This window comes from Ornithodoros turicata, chromosome 1 (assembly GCF_037126465.1).
Source record: "Ornithodoros turicata isolate Travis chromosome 1, ASM3712646v1, whole genome shotgun sequence".
Taxonomy (NCBI): Eukaryota; Metazoa; Arthropoda; class Arachnida; order Ixodida; family Argasidae; genus Ornithodoros; species Ornithodoros turicata.
Genome location: NC_088201.1, coordinates 215,789,149 through 215,811,147, shown reverse-complemented (window position 1 = coordinate 215,811,147; position 21,999 = coordinate 215,789,149). Strand labels below are relative to the sequence as shown.

The window sequence follows — 21,999 nt, the reverse complement described above, 5'->3', positions numbered from 1 at the left end:
GTTGCTAACGTTAGCCACGCTATAGGACACCTTGATGGCACGGGACGCCTTCGCAACCGAAATTTAAAACAATTCAAATAACCTACATTTACAAAGCAGTTTGATGGCAGTCGCAGCGCGTAATGTAGAATCACCGACCAAGGATCAGCCTTGTTTCGAGTTGTATCCCACTTTACGCACTCTGAAGTTGTAGCTCTTGTAGCACAGTTTCATCAATTACACACACAAGTCGCAATGGAGCATCAATGCGTTATCGAGTCACATCGTCAACAATTCTCAGCTATGAAACAGTGTCTCAATCCAGGGAATATTGAACACAGCACAGCAGCCACATAGTCTGATCAAGGTAATGTGCAGGACACGTCCAGGTAACTTGAGCACGATGAACGCCACGTCAAGGGTATTTAGCACAGGCAGCACGTTCGTCGTAATAGCTGTCTGGTTGGTTCCAGTTACGACGGGCCAGCGCTTTTATCTCGCTGTATTTCTTTTCACATTGATTGAAGAAGCACAGCTGTAGGAAGAAAAGGTGAAACGGATGAGTGTTTAGCACGGAAAGTTGAGCGATTTTGTCCTTTATGACATTCCGTTGAGTTGTGACAATTCGTGCGCAAGCCACACGGGGAGGTGCGTTAATGATAGGCTTATTTAACATGCTACTTCTCCGAAATCAGGGACAGGAAACAATTTGACGCTACACTGAGGAGCATGTGGCTACTGGCCTCGGTTAGGAAGCACTCGAGTTTTCGCCAGACAGAAGGTTCAGCGGACCAGAGTGATATTCGAAGCTCTCACGATTCGTGACAGAAAAAAGAGCTGTGTCGGTGCCCTTTGCATTGAACTACCGGAGATTGCTTATCTAAACGCGTCTCCTGTGTAGCCACTGTGCTTGTATTCCCTTCTTCCCCTCCCATTTCCCTTTTCTTTTCCTGCGATGCACAGCATAAACTTCAGCTGTTACTCAGCGCTTAGGTTGTATGGTTCTTTCTTTACCGTCGATGGTTGCTGCGCTGTGTTGTTGCGTTCAATGAACAGATCGTACCATGGACGTACACATAGATGAACGCCTGTGTCCGAATCCAGGTCGCGGTCCAATAACGTGAATCGTAAGAGTGTTATTCAACTTTAGACTTGTCGTCATTTCAGCTGAGTCGTTAAAGTAAAATTATCATTCATTCATGCAAACATTCATATGCCATATGTAGAACTGTACATGAAGACATGCTGGGTTGTCGAAACTCCCTTGGATAGCGAATGACTGTTCCTCGTGTACTGTGCAAACACAGCACTATTTGAATACAATATGCAGCTCCGCGGCTATATGAAGCAGAGTTCGAGGTAACTCTGTTCCTTTTGTTTGATAACTTGTAACTTAACTGGGTACATTTGCGCCGTGGTAACTTTCGGACGAACTCTCTCCTTTTTCAGATAACTTTGCCAAAGTAACTTAAGTTCCAAGTTACTTTTAACTCGCTTTTCAGTCACGTTCACGTTCTCTCCCGCTCATTCATGGCATTTTTTCGCCATAAAACGTGATATTCAATGAATGACGGTATTTTATTCATGAAGTGAGAACCGCTGCCATTGAAATGGAGCTGAACCATTGTGCGCCCACAGGGAGTAAGATGCAAACCGTTCGAATAGACCTCTACCAGAGAAACGTCATCATGGCATTGGTAGACAGACTGAAACCGAAACAGATCGCAAGGAGAGGCCCGGGTGTCACGAACGGCACTTGTTCTCTGACTCCCATTGAAAGAAAAGCAGGATCGAGGGTCGCATCCGTTCAAGGGACCATATCATGATCCCCTCAAGACCGTGGCTTTCGGGCGGACTTTTTTCACCTCTAGCATCGAGCGTAGTTCAATTCAACCAAATATGTGGCGCTGTCGAACACTGTGACGTCATTTGTTTACAAACAGGGAGAGGTCTATTGTTGGGCATAGACGAAAACGATCTAAGCGTGTTGCACTCCTCCGCAGGCAACTCAAGGTCTAACTCAACTGCTCGCGCGCGCTGCACCTGTGTAATGTTATTTTGTGTCCGAAGTAACTTGGAAGTAACTCGTTCTTTTTTAAGTAATTCAGTAACTGCGAGTTACATTTCAGGCTGAAGACCTTCGTTATTAACATAGTTACATTTTGCACAGGTAACTTCACTTGTAACGAGTTCTTTTTGACCGGTAACTTCTCAATCTATGATATGAAGCATTAACCTTCGAACATTTTTCTGTTTTATGCCACGCAACCAGTGACTATGACGGGAAACAGATACGGAAACGATGAAAGGTATCTACCTGAATTCCATCGGAACCAAAAATACAAACAAACGATAATGGTTTCGTTACTACTACCAGTAAGCGGAACAGAAACAAAAAATATATTTTAATTTGTCTCATACCAAAACGGAATTCGGAAACAGAAACGAGAACGGAACCCGACACCGAAAGAGCTGAGGCACAAAAACAAACGAAACATCTTCCGAAGAAACAGAAATCGTTATCGATATTTAATAACCAATAAACGAAAACAGAAAGGAATACATTAAGCGGGAATCAATAAGCGGGGACAAAAACGGGAGGACTGCCAAACGCGGCGGTCCAGATGATGTCGCCATTTGGCCAATATTGATATGTACGAATAAAGGTGTGAAACAGCAGACGTTTCATGAAAGGCCAAATAGGCGTGTATTAAGGCTTTAGGTCGGTAATAGTTAGTACGAGCTTGTCCTGGTAGAGAGACTGATTTTCCCGAGAGACCACAGTGGTGAAGCGTTCCACCGAACCTGCGTAAGATTAACGCAGAAAATGAAAAATAACTTCTTGCTAACACAATCATCAGTGACCGAAGCCACAAAATGATGTAAATGCGCCACGTTAAACTCTCATGAATCGCTAATCAGCCTGCAGTGCAGACAGTGTTCTGCACTCAACAAGTAGAAAAACAAGTAGAAATTCCTACCTAAACTAGCAACAGGACGGTACTTCTACCATTTCCAGCCAATCCACACGCGACTTCTCCCCCGCGGGTATAAGAGTTTCCTTTCCCTCTCTCTTCTCTCTCACGTTTGCTCAAAGAGAAAATGGCAGAATTTCCTACCCAAGCTGGTACAACGACAGTTTCTACTCTGTTGTTTGTTTCTACTCTGCAGTTACACCCAAAAGGTAAAACTGGTTGGAGTAGAAATGTGGTTGCAATGCAGCTCTACCGAAATGGGTAGAAAATCATACCTTTTTTTCTTGGAGTGTGCGGCGACGAGAAAAAAGTGCAAGGTGCAACTTTGCTGACCTCCAAGAGGTTACAGCTTCGGAGACAAGCTCGGGAAAATCCTATTATGCTCGGAGGAGGAGACTAACACAACAGTGACTACTGAACGATACAGAATAGATGGGGATCAGACTCGACTGAATATTGAACCATCTTGCCTCTTAACAGAGTGGAATTCCTGTCGACCGCGCTATGTCAGGCACGAATATTGGTTGACGGTGTAGCCCCGCAGGTCGCGTGATGACAAAGTGGCGGTCCATTTGGCCAGGACAGATATCGGAGCAGCAGACGTGCTACCAAAGCCGATTTTTATTCAAGTTAGACGTTAAAGAAGTTATCATTAAAACTTTAGCTTCGTAAAGGGCCGAATTAAAGAGCTCGTAGATGTTTATGAGTCGATGCTGGCCAATTAACTCTCGTGGCCTCTCCCGTCGCTTTGATGGATGCAAGGGTGAAAGTGATGAAGGGTCAGAGGCAGTGATGATGACGATGATGATGCTCGATGCTTTTTTCGGTAACAATTCCCGCACCTAACGACAGAGGTGGCATTCTTGAAGGCCATCTAAATCGTATGAATAGAGGCTAGAAGGAAAGGCGAGGAGGAAGATTGAAAAAGAGCAAAGGAGCTGAACGGAACTCTTCTTTGGGCAGCCGCAGGAAGCCATGGGAAGCCATGCTGAACCAGAAGAGGGAACGTAGCGTATTTTTTAGCTGGTGAAATCAGGCGCGACTCCGAAAACAATTGGCAACGCTTGCTCCGGATTTTTGTCACAGCGAGCTTCAGTCAAGGCTCGTAGCCAAGGCTAGTCGGGGCAGTGGCGGTGGTGTGGCAGTCTGGGGTGTGGTATCGGGATTCAAACTTGTTCGGGCGCGATCTAGGGGTAGCCGATGGTTCTACGAATGATTCTAGAAGTTCAGTTTGGCTCAGCCTCTTAGTCCCTTTATATTCCTCCTCGGCCTCTTAGTATTTCTTTTAGATCTATTGAGCAACCTAGCTGTACTGAAAACGCGTTGTGACATGTAAAGTCTGGAGGGTCTCCAGAATAGTTGTCAGCAAGCCACAGGCAGGTCCTCAGGCAGCACACAATATTGACCCACAATGGCGAAGCGTTGCCAGGATTTTCCCGATATTGGCTGAAACTTGACATAAGGGCTCCACATTGCCAAGTGTGAGGCAATAAGGGGGAAAATGTAGGCAATGTGAGCTCATATTGCAAGCATTCAACAAATATGGTGAAAATGTCAGCAAGATTCCCCATATTACCCTCTGCACCCCCTATTGGCGGAAAATGCAAAAAATGGGACGAACCCGTATTGGTACCTGTACCAAATGGCGAAATATAGCACGGCAAGATCGGACGTTGAAGCGTGTGAAACCACCTACGCAATGCGACGTCATATTCGATTACTTCCCGCAGACTATACACATTGCTCGAAGCAACATATCTGGCAATGTCAACTGTAATATGCACGGAAACTCTGCTGGTATACCTGCTGTAAAGAGTCATCATCTCCCTCCACGATCTTAACAGCAAAATGAAACGAAGCGTTCCAGACGTCGTATCAGCGAAATCGCGCTAATTATAGAGGGGCGTAAGCCGTTTGTGGGGGTGACGAGGATGGATATGCCTTTGCAATTTCGCTGCACCTGCATCGAGTCAAGTATACCAACAACAATTCAGACATCATTTCCTGTCAAATACTGTGTTTTTAATTCAGTATGGCAGGTCTACTGTGATTAGAAGCTAAGGTAGAGGGTAGAGGTAAGGTAGGTAGGTAGTAGAGCTGCAAGGCCATTCATCTGTTGCTTTGCAAAGGCCATTCTTTGTAAAGAGAGCAACACGCGAATACTATTTATCCACGCTGTATCGAAAACTCAGACAAGGTATTTTTGCTTGCTCCTAGCGCTATGGAAATATACTCAGTAAAAATAAGAGACTGACAGTAAAAACAAATTGTATAAACGTCCTACACATCCGTATATCTCTAGACGACATCCCGGTGACATTCGAGCGACGTTCAATCAATGCTTACATCCTGGTCTCTTGGATAGTCCAGGAACTTCCCCAGGATGTATGAACTGCGCTTTATACATCGGAATGCAAACATCCAGAGCGCGATATTCTGTAGGTGTACCTGAGACATGGTTTGTTTACTGGGTAGAATCAGAACCTAAATGGCTTTGTCGGATATCCCCTACATATCACAAGTATATCCGGATATTCAGGACGTTCGTGAGCACGTAGAGATGTTCTAGGCATATTAATGAAAGAGGTACATTTCGTTGAATTTGAGCGACAACGAATACGAAGAGGACAACACAGGACTCACACCAACAGTGAAGCTTTAATGCAGGTGGTACAGGGAAAAGGGGAGCATAGAATATCGTTGTCTCCGGCAAGGCTCGCAACCGTAGCAATCCTAGGCAGTCAGTGCTATATTCTTTTTCTTTTTTTTTACAGTTTTTTTCCCCACTTCGTCCTCTTTGTCCGTGTTTGGTATGTCCTAGGAGAGCTTCAGGTAATTGTGCTTGTTGATTTTGCGAATGCGTTGCCACTGAAAACTTAATGCGATAAATTTCGTCGCACCACTCGGCTCCCCGCCGGAGAGTAACACGACATAGGTGCTATGTGGATTGGAGACAGACATGCTTACATCCACAAATGTGGAACCGACAACCGTGGCTGTCCTACTGCTTTTCTGTTGCTAACGTGGTCGAAAGTTTGGGACTGATTTCGAGTACTAAAACGGCATTACTAAAGTTAAAGAATCGAAAATATATAATTTATAAATAAAATGATAAAATAACTAAGGTTAGAATAGACAAATTGGAATACTAAGTGCGAACTAAGTGAGACTTAGGGAGGGACTACCCCTAAATTCGCAATTACTATGCTAATTAATTGATTTATTCTATATTTCAACACCGTACGAAGTAGAATATCTTTTGATGTTTTAGCATTACAACTCCCGAGTTGGAAAATCGTGACAGTCTGATGGATGTGCAAAGCGCCGGAGAAAAACCTCTCCGCCCCCTTCCTCATTCAATACCGGCATTCCGCGCCAGCGCACTGGTAGGGGGAGTACCTCGCTACGGCAGCGAGGCCAGGGGGGAAGGGGGAGAAGGCTCGCGTCCCTGTTGTGGCTTTGGAGTTAGTGGTAGTTAGTAACAGCTAGTGACAGTGATTCTTAGGGGTGCATAGATGTGGGTAGAGCTGGATAGCGCTGCGTAGGGGTAGTGGGTGAACGGTGTGCCAGCTATAAACGAAAAAACAAAAAAAAAAAACAAGAGAATACGCGCATTCCGCCGCATTAATGATGCATTATTTAATCGTACTTCGATTTTTGCAGTGAACCCGTTCCCTGGGGTAGCAGAAATTTGTAGCAGAAATTGCGTGTGTAATACATGCGTAGTTCAGTTGTTTTAGACACCGATAGCGGTCACACACACGCACACGCGCACACACACACAAATACACACGCGCACAAATTGTTCACCCAGGTACTTGTTTCATATATTTACTGTTTATTTTCACAGGTACTTGCAGGTTCTTGGATCGGGTGATGGTTAGAACGGCGGTCTGTCCATGAAGCGTCTGCTTGCTAAGTTGTGATTATCAGATCATTCTATCAACTTGGTCTCACTCAGCTCAGTAACTCAGTCTCAGTATCAGTTACGTGGTGACCATCTACGTGGTGACTCTTGATGTTTAAGGGCCGTCTCGTCCTTGAGGTTTGATCCAAAACAGGTCGAAATTAGGGCTAGAATTATACGAGTATTTGCCAATTTAGCGTAGCACAGCCGCGTTAACAGAGCCAGGAGAGTGGTAGCGGACGAGTGCAAGACATTTTAGGCTATCCTGAGGGTTCTGTGAGATGTCCATCACCTCTATATTTAGATATGCTTTAAACGCATACTAGCCCAGTGGAGATTAAAGGACAGAGGAAGCTCTGGGAGGGATGACGTTTTTCAGACTACTGGAACGGGTGCGTGGGCTGCAAACAGCGTCATCGGAGATGGAACGGGCACGTCTCACTAGCCATAAAGAAGCTAGCCGACTCACGTACTAACTTCAGCTGTCTGCGTGGTTTTACAGTGCGTCCTTTGGGTTGTTTTTGGCACTTTGATTAAAAATTTTGTGTCAATGTCCTATAGTGCCACCATAAAGCATTCAAGAGCGTTTGACGGAATCCCGAGAGATGCAGCCAGTTTTCAGATTCTGGAGTTTTCTGTCAATATATCTGGTCATGGCGTAGCTAATAAAGTCGTCCAATTAGAAGATAAAAGTGCACATACCACATGGTCGTCATCGAAGCATGCTTGTCCGGACTGAAAGGCAATAACGAAATGTTAATCAATTTTGTGACGCTCTCATACATTTGGATGAGTTCATAGCACACACAAGGGTACCAACGAAAAATCGATTCTATGTATAGACTTTGTATTGGCGAAGTTCTGAAAGCTCCGATAACTAAACGTAGTCCTTGGTGTTGTACTAGATCCAGCATGTATTGGTGGCCGTGTGAACCGTACACAGCACATCCATAATCACCCATCACTAGCCTCTGCTAAGAGACCACTCAGTTTTTGTGACTTTTTACCTTGAAGAAAAGACCAAATAAAATCAAAATCAAATCAAACCAAATCCAATTTGGAAAGAACAGTGGAGACGTAGATCTGCTTTAGTGTGTCACGATCTGCTCCCCAGGAGCGGTGAAGCTGAAAGCTCGACCGGGATCGGCTACCGCCGTGAAAAACACTATTGTGATTGGCTGTCTATTAGTTGTTACGCCACGTCCACGGGTGAGAAGGCTCTATCCATCTAGGTAGTGTTGACTCTTCCCTGTGTACTTACAGTCTGCGGCGCCTTGCATGGACCAAGGAAGATGGTATGATACACGAAATTCTGAAGGCCACACGGCGTGGTGCACAATTCGCTCACTGTAGAGCCTTTGCCCTAGAACGGTGACAGACGAGGCGTGTATTCATCATTCACCATATCATTGTCACACATACAACATGAAAATGACACCCACGAGTATTTTCATTAACGTTTCAGAATCAAAAGCATTTGCTGAATTTTTACGGAGCCCTGGGTTGGACAGAACTATAATGTTTTATTTTTAGTTTACTTCATGCTAGCGCCAGGACTTCACGCAGCGCCTCACGCCAGTTGCGTGCAAGGCAATGCATTTGAGACAGGTCCTCGTCGCACGTCACAGCAAGCGTCAACCCACACGTGACCCTAAATATGGCCGCACCCGAGATAGGCTGGAAAATCGTCTGTAAGCAGTCCGTTTACTGTCCGATCAGTTCTGTATATGAGGTCTCCTACTGTTGACCACTTTCAAAGGCGCGATGGCGACCCAGCGTTTGTAAGCAGTCCGTTTACTGTCCGATCAGTTCTGTATATGAGGTCTACTGTTGACCACTTTCAAAGACGCGATGGCGACCTTGCGTTTGTAAGCAGTCCGTTTGCTGTCCGATCAGTTCTGTATATGAGGTCTCCTACTGTTAACCACTTTCAAAGACGCGATGGCGACCTTGCGTTTGTAAGCAGTCCGTTTACTGTGCGATCAGTTCTGTATATGAGGTCTCCTACTGTTGACCACTTTCAAAGACGCGATGACGAGCCGCCTTTGTAAGCAGTCCGTTTACTGTCCGATCAGTTCTGTATATGAGGTCTCCTACTGTTGACCACTTTCAAAGACGCGATGACGACCCGCGTTTGTAAGCAGTCCGTTTACTGTCCGATCAGTTCTGTATATGAGGTCTCCTACTGTTGACCACTTTCAAAGACGCGATGGCGACCTTGCGTTTGTAAGCAGTCCGTTTACTGTCCGATCAGTTCTGTATATGAGGTCTCCTACTGTTGACCACTTTCAAAGACGCGATGGCGACCTTGCGTTTGTAAGCAGTCCGTTCACTGTCCGATCAGTTCTGTATATGAGGTTTCCTACTGTTTACCACTTTCAAAGGCGCGATGGCGACCCAGCGTTTGTAAGCAGTCCGTTTACTGTCCGATCAGTTCTTTATATGAGGTCTCCTACTGTTGACCACTTTCAAAGACGCGATGACGACCCGGCATTAAGAAGCATCGTATAGTTTACGTCGGCAAAATACGTTCGTCTTCTGGCTTGAAGCCGAGTGGAATATGTCGACAAGCGCTGAAACGACATGACCTCAAAATGGTGTTGTCTATGACGTGTAACCACGAAAGACGGCGATTTCGCGAAAGGGACGCGTTTGAGGGTAGTTACAACAATGGCGGCATTGTGTTACCCTGTGGTCGCATCGACCTCGGTGGGTCCCAAACTATAGTTGTGCGCTATTGCGCACACGTGATCACGGACCACTGCAGCGGAAATCTGAATACAAACCACGGAATCGAATCGACAAAACCTGAAAACTAGAATTAGTGGATTTTTATCGAATACGATATTCCTGGAATCTGCCATTCACGTTTCTCTCTGCAGCGCGTGATGGAATCGGACGTTCCGAACCCTCTCGTACGAATGCGATCATAGCGATGTTCATTGTATATGATAGAGTTACCTCTTGATGTGAAGAGTTCTGTTTCTTCTTTTTTTCTCTGACAGCGTTGGAATCTGTTTGAGTTCATCTTCAGATTGGATTTGGCTAACCTCACCTAACCAAACCGTATCGACCCAACCTAACCTAGTTTGTGAGAGAGTTTCCACACTGACATGTTTGTCTTCTTTCTCCCACCTTTTACTGCACGCTTGTAAATGCACTCCCCGCTGTTGCTATAATATTTTGTTGGCAGTGCCAGTACTACTGCTGTTTCATTGCTGCTGTAAGCTGAAGCTCCAGTTCGCCTTATGCAGGTGTCCCAGAAATCGTGTCATTGAATTATAATAAAAAAAAAAACTACCCCACGTAGAGTGTTGCGGTCAACGGCATTTGTTCTTACTACGATTTTGCTACGTCCTGATGTGAATGTCGTGTAACGTAAGTTTAATTACGCAAATGTTTGCGAACTGAAGTCAGAAATTTGATGATGATGATTCGGGTTTTTATGGCGCATGAGCAACTAAGGCTATAATGCGCCAATACTGTGATATATGATCTCTTTACCAGTTAAAAGATAACGATGAATTTAAAACTGATATAAACATAAAAATATATGTGAATTCAGATATCTCTTAGGTATCCAGTGTCCCTAAAAAACTTGTAAACTCGGCTAAAACTTACAAGCGGCTCATCGCCCAGCAAAAGGGCTGGGTGAAGAGGAATTCTATACTGGTAGAACTCAGAAAAATGAATTTGGCGATGATGTTCCTGGAGAGGGCAGCTGATGAGAATGTGAAGAATAGACAACTGCTCAGCACAGTGCACACACTGAGGTGGGTCCCTCTGGAGAATTAAAAATCCATGTGTGAGAAATGTGTGGCCGATACGCAGGCGAGACATGACTACTTCATAAAGCCTCTCTTTGAAAACTCCTGCAGGCTTACCTACATTGCACTTGATCAAATGTAATTTATTATTTGTCTGTGTGTCCCAGTCATGTTGCCATTTTAAGTTAATTGCTCTACGCAAGGCAGACCTCAGATCCTGTGCTGGTACGTCAAAGGGGGTTATGTCACCTGAGAGTGCGTTGGTAGCCGCTGTGTCCGCGAGCTCGTTACCGGGTATCCCGACGTGGCTGGGCACCCAGCAAAGTGTCAACGAAAGACCTGTGTTTATTATGCGGCTAGACAGGTGTTTTGCTCGCAGAACAAGGAGGTTTTTTGGTGGTTGCAGGCTACATATAGCCTGCAGGCAACTAAGTGAATCAGTATACACAACTGATGACCTGATGGAAAGTCGTAGTATATGATTAAGTGCCAAGATTACGCCATACACTTCTGCGGTGAAAATGGAAGTTGTGTTTGGCAATCGATGCGATCTACAAGATGTGTCTGTAACCATTGCACATGAGACACCGGTGTCCGTTCTGGAACCATCTGTGTAAAATGCGACATGGTCCCCAAAACCTTCTTTTATAGACAGAAACTCTTGCAGGAGTACGGCTGTGGGAGTTTCGTGTTTCTTGTACTGCAATAAAGATGTATTGTGTTCAGGCGGTGGTCGCCACGGAGCAATCCTTCCACTAGTTCCTACAGGCGTAGAATCGTACTCTGAAAAACCGTGTGTTTCAATTTCCTGCAGGATTCGCAAGCTGAAAGGAGGTGTACATGACGGTTTGTTAAGAAATAACTGTTTGCAGCGTGTCTGAGTAACACAAGAGAAAGCTGGGTGCTGTGGATAACTTCGTACTTTTAGTGCATATGTGGAGGCAAGGTAAAATCTCCGCCTTTCTAATGACCACTCGTTGCACTCCACATAGAGACTATCGACCGGCGATGTGCGAAACGCTCCCAAGACCAGTCGCAGTCCCTGGTGGTGGACAGGGTCTAGAGCTCTCAAGACGGACTTTCGTGCAGTGCCGTACACGACAGATCCATAGTCAAGCTTGGAACGAATGCAAGATGTGTAGATGCGACGCAGAACCTCACGGTCTGCACCCCAGGATCTATGTGACAAGATTTTGAGAATGTTCAGCGATTTCCCACATTTACTTTTTAGGTTCCTTATGTGAGGGTTGAAAGTGAGCTTGCGGTCAAAAAGTATACCCAAGAATTTATGCTCAGATTTGACCGTAATATCTTGGCCATTCATTTTAAGTTCTGGCTCAGGAAACATACCCCTTACTCTTGAGAAGGGTACGCAAACCGTTTTCTCAGGTGAGAAATTAAATCCATTCTCAGATGACCATTTTGCTAATTTGTTCACACAGAGCTGGAGTTGTCTCTCACATCTTGAAATGCTTGTAGACGAACAAGATATCTGAACATCGTCAACGTATAGTGAGTACATGACGGATGGCGGAATAGCGTGCACAATGGAGTTCATTTTGACTATGAAGAGTGTGACACTCAGAACGGAACCCTGTGGGACACCGTTCTCCTGAATAAAAGAACGTGAGAGTGAAGTGCCCAACTGGACTCTAAAAGTTCTGTCCTGTAGAAAATTTGCGATGCAGCGGAGCATACGGCCGCGTACACCGAAATTGTACAAGTCGCGAACGATACCATATCGCCATGCTGTATCGTACGCTTTTTGAATATCGAAAAATATGGAAATACAATGCTGTTTTCTGACAAACGCTTCCCTGATGACAGTTTCCAGCCGCAGCAGATGATCAGTGGTTGAGTGGGCGGCTCTAAATCCGCACTGATACCTGTCGAGACATCCATCTTCTTCGAGGAAGTACATCAGGCGGTAGTTAACCATGCGCTCGAAGGTTTTGCCTAAACAGCTTGTAAGGGCTATAGGCCTGTAGCTACATGCGTTGGAAGGATCTTTCCCTGGCTTCAAAAGTGGAACGACTGTCGCCACTTTCCAACGAGATGGGAGTTCACCCTGATTCCAAACTGAATTGAAAAAGTGCAGAAGACCTTCTAGTGATGTTTTTGATAAGTGCTGTAACATGCTGTACGTGATTCGATCTGGCCCTGGTGCTGTTTGTTTTGGAGACGACAGAGCACGCAGCAGCTCCATCAAACAAAATGGTTTATTAAAAGCATGTCTGTCATTGGTGCCATATGTAATTTTGAATTTCTCAGCATCGTCTTTGACTTTTAAGAAATCCCTAGTGTAGTGAGAGGAGGAAGAAACACTCTGGAAGTGTTCTCCCAACACATCTGCTTGTTCTTCTAAAGTTTGGCACACCGTACCATTCCTCTCCAAGAGAGGAATAGAGAAGCTTGTGTAACTGCCCTTTATTTTCTTTAATCGATCCCACACAACCTTAGTTGGGGTATTGCTATTCAAGGAGGAGACAAAACCCTTCCACGATTCACTCTTCGCTTGTCGGCGTGTCCACCTCGCTTTTGCTCGAGCTCTCTTAAACGCCAGTAGATTTGCTGGGGTTGGATACCGCCGGAACTTGCCCCAAGCACGGTTCTGCTCTTTTCGTGTATTTCCACAGTCCTCTGACCACCAAGGCTTGCAACGCCTGGGCAGTTGACCTGATGACTGTGGAATGGACTTGGTTGCTGCTTTTACTAGAGTGTCTGTTACATAGTTATTTGCGTCATTAATGTTCAGCCCAAGGAGGGACTCTATAGAAAGTGTGGCTTCTTGTTTAAAGAGGTTCCAGTCTGCTAACTGTATCTTCCAACGAGGTGGGCGGGTTCTAATAGCAGCTGATGGTCGACTGATCTCTAAAACGACAGGGAAGTGATCGCTACCATAGGGGTTTTCGTCCACTGTCCATGAAATGTCCTGAAATGCAGATGGACTGCACAGCGAAATATCTATGGCTGAAAAGGACTGCGAAGCAGCATTAACATGAGTAGCGTTTCCTGCATTGAGCAGGCAGATTGGCAAGGATGCTAATAATTTCTCAAACATTTTGCCTCGGGTGTCAGCTCTGGAACAACCCCAGAGCAAATGATGCGCATTGAAATCTCCCAGTAGTAGAAAAGGCGATGGGAGCTGATTAATAAGATCCTCAAGCTGTCTCTGTTCGACCCTGACTGATGGCGGTAGGTATAAAGAGCACACCGTCACTACACGGTCAGTGCAGATCTGTACAGCAATGGCCTCAAGATTTGTGGAAAGTAGAACGTCTCTCGTGGGAAGTGTTCTGGCCGTGAGAATGGCCACACCTCCGGAAGCACGTGCCGTGTCTGTTCGGTCCTTACGGTAAACGTTCCACCGTCTGAGGTGGAAAGGGGTGTCTGGAATCAAATTTGTTTCTTGGAGACAGAAACAGACAGCATGATGTTTGTCTGCCAAATCATGGACATCATCAAGATTTTTCAGCAAACCCCGGCAGTTCCACTGAATAATGCTCTGGGAACCCATAAGAAATGCACAGAAGAGGAAAAAGAATATGGACTGAACGACTACTCTAAGGCGTAAAGACCTTGTGGAACAACTGTCCATGAATGCGGAGGGATTAAGGAGCTTGTATTCTCGGTGGAGGAACCCTTTGTTGTTGTTCCTTGGCTTTTCCTCCTCGTCCTCGGCCAGCTTTTTTCCCTCTCTGTTCCTTGCCCGTGGAAAGACTTGGTAGACTCGAAGACGACTTCTGAGAGCAGCAGTCGTCGTCATCGAGATCCATGCTCTGACTCGTGTTTTGGGACAGGCCCATGGCAATCCCGTCCCAAACGGAAGGGGATGCAACAACCTCCTCTGAGGTTAATATTGCATCTCCCTGGCTGTTCGTCTGAGAGGCCACTGGAGGAGAACCCTCAGTGTCCCTCTCTTTGTGTTGGGGAGTGTGGAGGGGAGCCCCAGAGGTCTGGGTCTCCACCGATACTCTGAGTGGTGCCACTCCCCTGCGCACCACATCAGAGAAGGTTCCTTTCTTCTGGAACGCCAATTGTGCCTTTGCTGCACTGTATGTAATATTTTGCTCAGTTTTCAGCTTGAGGATCTGTTTCTCCTCCTTCCAACAAGGACATGATCTGGAGTAAACAGGGTGGTTACCCTTGCAATTGGCACACTGAAAATCATTGCTGCACGACTCTGACGAATGGTCTTTGCCGGAGCACTTAGCACAGACGGGCTGCCCACGGCATACCTGAGAACCGTGGCCAAACCGCTGGCACTTGTAACAGCGACTCGGATTGGGGATGTAAGCCCTCACATTGCAACTGAGGTAACCGGCCTTGATTGTGTCTGGCAGCTTGTGGAGCTTGAAAGAAAGGATTATGTGCTTTGTTGGGATTTCTTTCCCATCCCTACGCATGACTATTCGCTTTACAGCTACCACACCGTGCTGTTGTAGGCCTTCTTGGAGTTCCGATTCCGAACAGTCAAGAAGGTCGCTCTCAGAAATTACTCCTTTAACAATGTTGAGACTCCGGTGCGAACTTACTGTGACAGATATCCCATTGATGTTTGTCAGTGAAAGAAGCGCACTGCTTTGCTCTCGCTTTTCAACGTGGACCTGGATATCTCCAGAGCCCAGTTTCTTGGCATTGTATTCTTTACCTATCAGCTGTTCAAGTGCTTTCGCTATTACAAAAGGAGATACCTTTGACAGTGGTTTTGTGTCATCATTAGAGTGGACAACCAGAAACTTTGCAAACCATGGTTCGGGTGTTGAGGTATTTAGATCAATTTGCTGGTACTCGGTGCGGAACCGTTTCCGATTCCGATCTCGGGGTTTTAAGGAAGAGGTAAAGGTGACAATGACAATACAATTCGATGCAAGGGTCCTGCCGCCCACCACGGAGCCCAACCAGGGGACCGCGTTTGACGCAGTAGCAGGTACGCCTACACTATACCCAAGTGCAGCTTCTGGAGAGTGAAAGACTGCCCAAGGTTGACCCTTGCCGCCAAAGAAGGTGAAAAGAGGAAAAGGAGAGAAAGAAGGAGACCAAGGAAGAGAAAGTGATGAAAAGGGAGATGGCGACTAGCTGAATAATCCTGGCCGGGCCTTCCAGGACCACCCGACTATGGGAAGCAGGGGCCAAAGCGGTGTGTTGTTTTCCCGGAGGGGCCCCGAAGGGTCCAAACCAACCTCCGAGTCCACTCAACCGCCAGGATCCCCGTTTCCCCAGACACGGGAAAGCCACGCACAGCTATACGTGGGGGGGGGTCTCCCTCCTGCGGCGACCCAACCGTGAGTGCAGGAGGAGGCTGCTGCGGCTGCTGCCGGGCGATGGGGGCGCCAAGTTCCCGACGCCGGGTCAGAAATTTGCCAAGTGAATGTCACTTTTTACCCCAACAATGTGCAGAGCGTGTCTAATTTGCTCAAGTTAATGATAATTAATGGGATATTATTAACTGGGATATTCAGGAGTCATCCCATTGAAAAAAAAAATAGCCGAACATCACGTCCTATGGAGCTCCCACGCGATAGCGCGCAACGAATTTTTCAGCGCAATCGTTGTCAGTCCGACGAAAGGAAATTGGAAACCCAGCCCACCCTGGCATCGCAGGAAAAGATAACACAGGAGTGGCTTATCGCGTCTGACTTTCGCTGGGAACACTTTCCCTCTCCAAATTTCAGAATCTGTTACTTTTTCTACTATCACACTGTGGGATGGGTTTGGAACCTCCTTTCGTCGGACTGAGAGCGACTGCACTCAAAAAGTCATGGCACATTATGGTCCGGTGTTCCGAAAAGCATGATGTTCGGCTATTTTTTCCGATGGGATAGGTCGCGAATATCAATGTCAATTAACATGAATTTGACGAAATTCGGCACGCTCTTCATATTGATGGCGTAAAAAAGTGACCTTTACTTGGTGAATTTCCGAGTTCAGTTCACAAAAATTTGCATAATTAAACTTAGGATATACGACATTCACATCAGGAGGTGGCAATAAGAACAAATGCCGTTGATCGGTGGTACACGGAGAGCCTGCTCAAGACTCTTGGGGATCCTAGTGGTTCATGGCAGTGGTGACTCTTTCGACTAACGCTAGATGGGGTTGTGCGTCTAACATAGAGGCCTAAAATGGTCCTATCAAGACGCTATTTCTTGTGACGGATTCCACATTCCTCCCCTTTCACGAGCACCCCCGCAGTTTGTGAGAAATCCTAACGGTAGCCGACAAATGTGGAAATTTTTGGCTTCCATCAGCACATATAGGACACGTTTGGAGCGCCGTCCCGCAGCATTTGTCGGATTCACGCCAAAATTTGCGTCCACATAGGTCTCGAATAGTTCTATGATCAGCAAAATCACACCGCGGTCCGGTCTTTAGCGGTTCGGAAATTGTGGGTGAAGACGCGTTCGCGACGCTGTTTTTGCAAATTTTGGGGTTCTTTTTCGGAAGGAAGCTCGCATCTAACGATGTTCATTTTTTGGGAACCTACTCTACATGAAGTACCAAACGTGACAAAATTGAGCGCAGGTCTGTAACTTTAGCGGTTCTCCAGTTCCCGGTTTCCGTGTTTGCATTCCTCACGATACATGTGAAGGGCGGCCGCATTTTCCTAAAACCGCCCCAGTTGCAGCTACATAGTCGTGTGTAACAGTTTTGAAGGTATCGACGTGCTCTTTTAAATCGAGTTTGTCCTGTAGGCACGCAAGGTTTCGTTCTCCAAGATAAGACATTGGCTTTGCAGTTTTTCGACGCCGGCGTGTCTGGGTAACGACGCCCGGAAACGCTTCCCGCTGTTCAGTGTTGTAACTTGCTTACCTAACGCCCGATTTACCCGAAAGTTTGTGTATGCATGATCCGCGCCCTGCACTACAACTTTCCGACTCGGACCACCCGTCAATTTCCAGCTGTTAGGGCGTCATTACGAAAATTCCTGACGGCAACCCCCGTTCCGCGACATTTGTCCCAGTGTTTGGGTTCGAACCCCACGGCAGATCCAAACCTCCCTCTGATGGACACACGTACTCAAAGCGGGCAAGGCGTAGGAACTTGCGACACCTATCTCTCTCCGTTCTCGAGTTAGGATCCCGTAGCAACGGCGGCTTCCTTATACATGTGGCACGAGGCATTTTTTTCGATATCGGGTGTTTCTTGGCGTTGAAAGGTGAATGAGGTCTCGTTTCGATGGGGAAAACGTCCTCCTTCCGATAGCATTGCTGTCGTACTCGCGCCGCTTTCCGTTCTCTCTATATAGCACGAAGAGCGTCACCACAGTGGCGCTCCCGACGCCACACTCTGCATCCGCCACTGGTCAGGCGACGTTGGAGCACCGGAGGTTAGCGGTCGCGTGTTGTCGTCGTTCCTGTTTCGGATGTTTCGTCGTTGCGTTGGTGGCGCGGACTGTTCTAACTGTGTGTTTGTGCCTTGCTAGTGATGTCTGGACCTGTTCCTGTGTGTGTACACCTTGGAAGATACGTCCAGAAGCCGTTGGATTTCGTGAATGGAAGATTAGTTGTGAGGCTGTTATGCCATGATTCATGCACCTTTTGCTTGGTGACATTCCTAGCATGTGGGTTCCTATTACTTTATGCACTCAGTGTGATTGCTACCCTCTTGATTCCTGTTACCTTATGCTCAACTCAGTGTGCTTGTTGCCGTAGTCGTTAACCGATATCGTCACTTAACATCGGGTGAAGATGTCACATGTGATGCGCCAGTGGAGTGTTACTAATGTGGAATCTTTGAATTTCAGGCGTTTTTGACATATTTGTTTCTGTGCACAAGACAAATGGGCTGTCGCACTCCTGACGTAGGAAATGAACACACACATGACTGAGATCTTAAGACAAAGTAAGTTAAGCTACAGGTCATTGCAAAGTTTTTTACTGAGTTGTGTTTACTGCGAAACAGGTAGGGTGTGCACTTCACCCATGCGACTCCAACATCTGCTTTATGGCAGTGCAAGCTTTTACAACCGTGCCAATGTAACAAGTCAAACAAACTGGATAACAGAGAAAAGTGTCCTGGTTCTTTTGCCACTATGTTCGCGTAAAGATATTCAGCTTATCATACCTATATTTTTCTAATATCTGTACTGCTTTCACAATGTATCCTCCCCTTTGGTGCTTTGTGTGTAGGTGGAGCTTGGTTCCCCACTATGTGTCACTGGATGCACCCGTATAATCTTCACTCCGCATCTTCATACGACCGCTACCTGACCAACGGCTTCTTCAACGTGATACATAACCTTATGCTCCCTGGGCCCCGTATACGCGGTCTCATAATTCCGTTATGGCTCACACAATGATGTGGATATATGGGTCACATGAGAATTGTATGGGACACGTTTATACGGGATTGTTGGATATGGAGATTCTCGTATAGGCCATACGGGCCACATGAGCACCCCGTATGATCTGCATAACCCATATGTCCATATGACATATAACCCCATGTTCAATAAAGCCATATATATGGGACCCGTATATATTCGATATGTTTTTTTTTCAATAGGGTTATATACTTATATAGCTTCTGAATTGCTAGCTCATATAGCTAGTCTACAATTTATACTTCGTTGTGCTGAAGTGTTGTGAAGATGAAACAATGTCATATCGTATTAGTCTAAAATGTTGCAGTCATTGTAATCTCTTGGTTTATGACTAGTACGCTGTTCCCTTTTTTTGTATGTTAGGTCACGTGTACCTTATGCCTCGTCATTTTCGGGCTACGGGATGCAGTATTCTATAAACACATGCATCTATTATTGTGGGTTCTTTCAGTGGAATAAAGTGGAATCATTTGGTGAATTTCTGTTGTATTAGGGTTTAGATGTGTGCTACTATCCCTGTGGGAAATACTTCTATGTATCCAGTTGTTCTGGTTTAAATGAGATAGCGGCGTACGCTGGCTATGGTGAGAGGCTGAACCCGGTTCAAGTGATGCTATCCTTCTTATTTTTCTTTCGACCGCCGCCAGAACTCTTGTATAGTGCTTGCTTTGCGCAAGAACGTGCCCGTTATGTCTGTTATTCACGTGATGGGTCCGTTTGTCTGTGTCATACGATTTTGCAGTGCAGTATTCCTAGCTACTGTGGCGTACAGTCAACTGCCACGTCTTTTGGATCAGCAACATTCCCGACAGTTGCTTATCCAACAGACGCTTAAGACGACAGTCAAGAAGCCCTTTTGACATTCAGAACGTCCTTAGCTTTTACTCTTACGATGAGGCATATCAGGAATAAATAAGCGTTAGTATCAGGGTAAGGTTACGACCCTTCCTCTCCCGCAGGCAACGGGAGAACAGTTTCAGGCAGTGGATATTCTTGTGGTTACACATCACACCCTGTTGCCCAGGGAAGCTCTCTTCTGGCTCAGCCTTTCTTCTCACGCTTGCAATAAGCAGCAGACAAAATATCAGCCGCACGTTCAGTCCAGACTGACCATATGCTTGTCTTAGCTCTCTTCGACCGTAGAGGGGCAATGACATCATCTTCTGCTATATCATTTTAACTATTTGTCAAAACTTGTCGATCTTTTTTTAAGATTGTGCCTAATACATGATCTAGTCATCCGACGTTCCTCTTGTACACGCTTGTCAGTTTGTCATTCTAGTCCTGAGTTGCTATCGGTATATTACCTTAAAGATATCGCGAAAGGGCATGTGTGGAGAGAGGCGACGGTAGACTTCGAAAGGAACCAAGGAGGTAAAAATAAAACCCACGCAAATGCGTAGACGTGTGGCGTATACCGACTCATGCCATGACGCCATGCTTCATGTTGCGTCACGCGTGTTTCATAACGTGTTGTGTAAGCAGAGGCCTCGTATTTTCCACTTTGGGGGCTTCTATCAGCTATAGCTGAGATCCGAAATAGCACTGATGTACTTGAGTTGAGAAAAAAAATGTATCATTCCAGGAGTTTTATTTCTCTGTTTGCGAGGTGAAGGATCCGCTAGAGGTAGACGACTTGCTTTGTGAGTGACGTATTCATTGTGTCAGTATTATATTAACGTATCACTACTCATATGTGAAGAGGGACACCCTGGCAACCACTCCACTACGTTTGACAACCTTGGGTTTGCTTAAACCTGAGTGTAGGATCTATTCTTTGTTTCTGTCACGAAGCGATCCGTCTGTAGTACCAGAGTGCCTCATCATTAAAAGTCTGCTGCTGAGAGGCTTTGAGCTCGCACAATATTAATCAATCGTTAATACTAGAGATCGCTACTAAACGTTAATGCCGTCAATCCTCGTATCTTCTTTTCGTCACGCGCCAAGCAATTTCCTTGGAAATGCAGGTACCGGAAAATTCAAAACAACGTATTGTCATAGAAAAAAAAGTTTAAAGCAATTCGAAGAATCGAAAAAAAAAACGCTGTATTACTTCGAAGTACTATGACCTCGTCTACATTTGCATAACCTAAACAATACGAAAATACGAAATATATGATTTTTTTGTCTTACTGATGCTCACCGCTGTTTGTCCATCTAATGCAGCGCTCGCCTTACAGAAATTATCTACGTTGAATCCCACTACTCCTGAAAATGTAGGCGCATTTTGCGTGTCTGTCGTGGTGTAGCATAGTCTGCCATTCAAGTCATTCCTGTAAATAAACAAATTAGCTTCTAGAAATTTCGGTACAGGCAGAGTAGCTACGCTATGGGAAAAGAGCTGTTCCAAAACAGGAGCTAAGATGGGTATCTTCAACACTCTCGCAGCCAATCATCATTCAGAGACATTGTTCTGACTTCTCAGTTGTTGTAAATGCGAGGCGTATTTGCGCCTTCGTGCTAAGTGTCTTTGCTCTGCTCTCCGTTGAGGGGCATCAGGCAAGGGTACCACTGGGATCAGGAGACTTACTTTCATGTTGCCACTCTGACGCAAGATTACATGCCATCATTCATTTTCATCGCTCCAGAGTGCACCGATGACATCGCCACCTCCTATGACGCCTCGCGACCTACTTGCTCCCCTGCACAGCGGGTTGTTTATCTGTTATACGACGAAGTCTGTATCTATACAGTTAACCATCCGCCGACGACCAAACACCTCTAGAAACAAAACATTGTTTACCTTCGAATGGTATTTCTTACGTGCAGTGTAGAAAACACGTAGTTCTTACGTTAATGTAAGCACCTTCCCCTTTCATGGAGGCCAACTGTCCCATTGTGAAGGTAAGTAATAATAATCCCAATCATAATTCGGAACGTTTCGTCGCCAGACGAGTGTGATCACGAGCGACGTCATAACGGTCGCGTCTGTGGATTAACCTTGCCCACACGTTTTTCTTTCTCTTTTTTTTAATATGCACCGAGATCTCGGCTCATGGTACGCCACATTTAATTTAATGTCAGTCACGGAAGTCTGAGTTCTTC

At 45.9% G+C, this 21,999-nt stretch overlaps 1 long non-coding RNA gene across 1 annotated transcript; it reads right to left on the bottom strand.

Annotated features, from left to right (window-relative positions):
• Positions 1-104: 104 nt before the first annotated feature.
• Positions 105-21,475, bottom strand: LOC135376497 (uncharacterized). Its single transcript, XR_010417714.1, has 4 exons — positions 21,098-21,475; positions 8,123-8,224; positions 7,564-7,596; positions 105-514 (listed from the first exon to the last, which is right to left on the bottom strand). It is a non-coding gene; the product is annotated as an uncharacterized LOC135376497 (long non-coding RNA).
• Between the last annotated feature and the right edge of the window lie 524 nt (positions 21,476-21,999).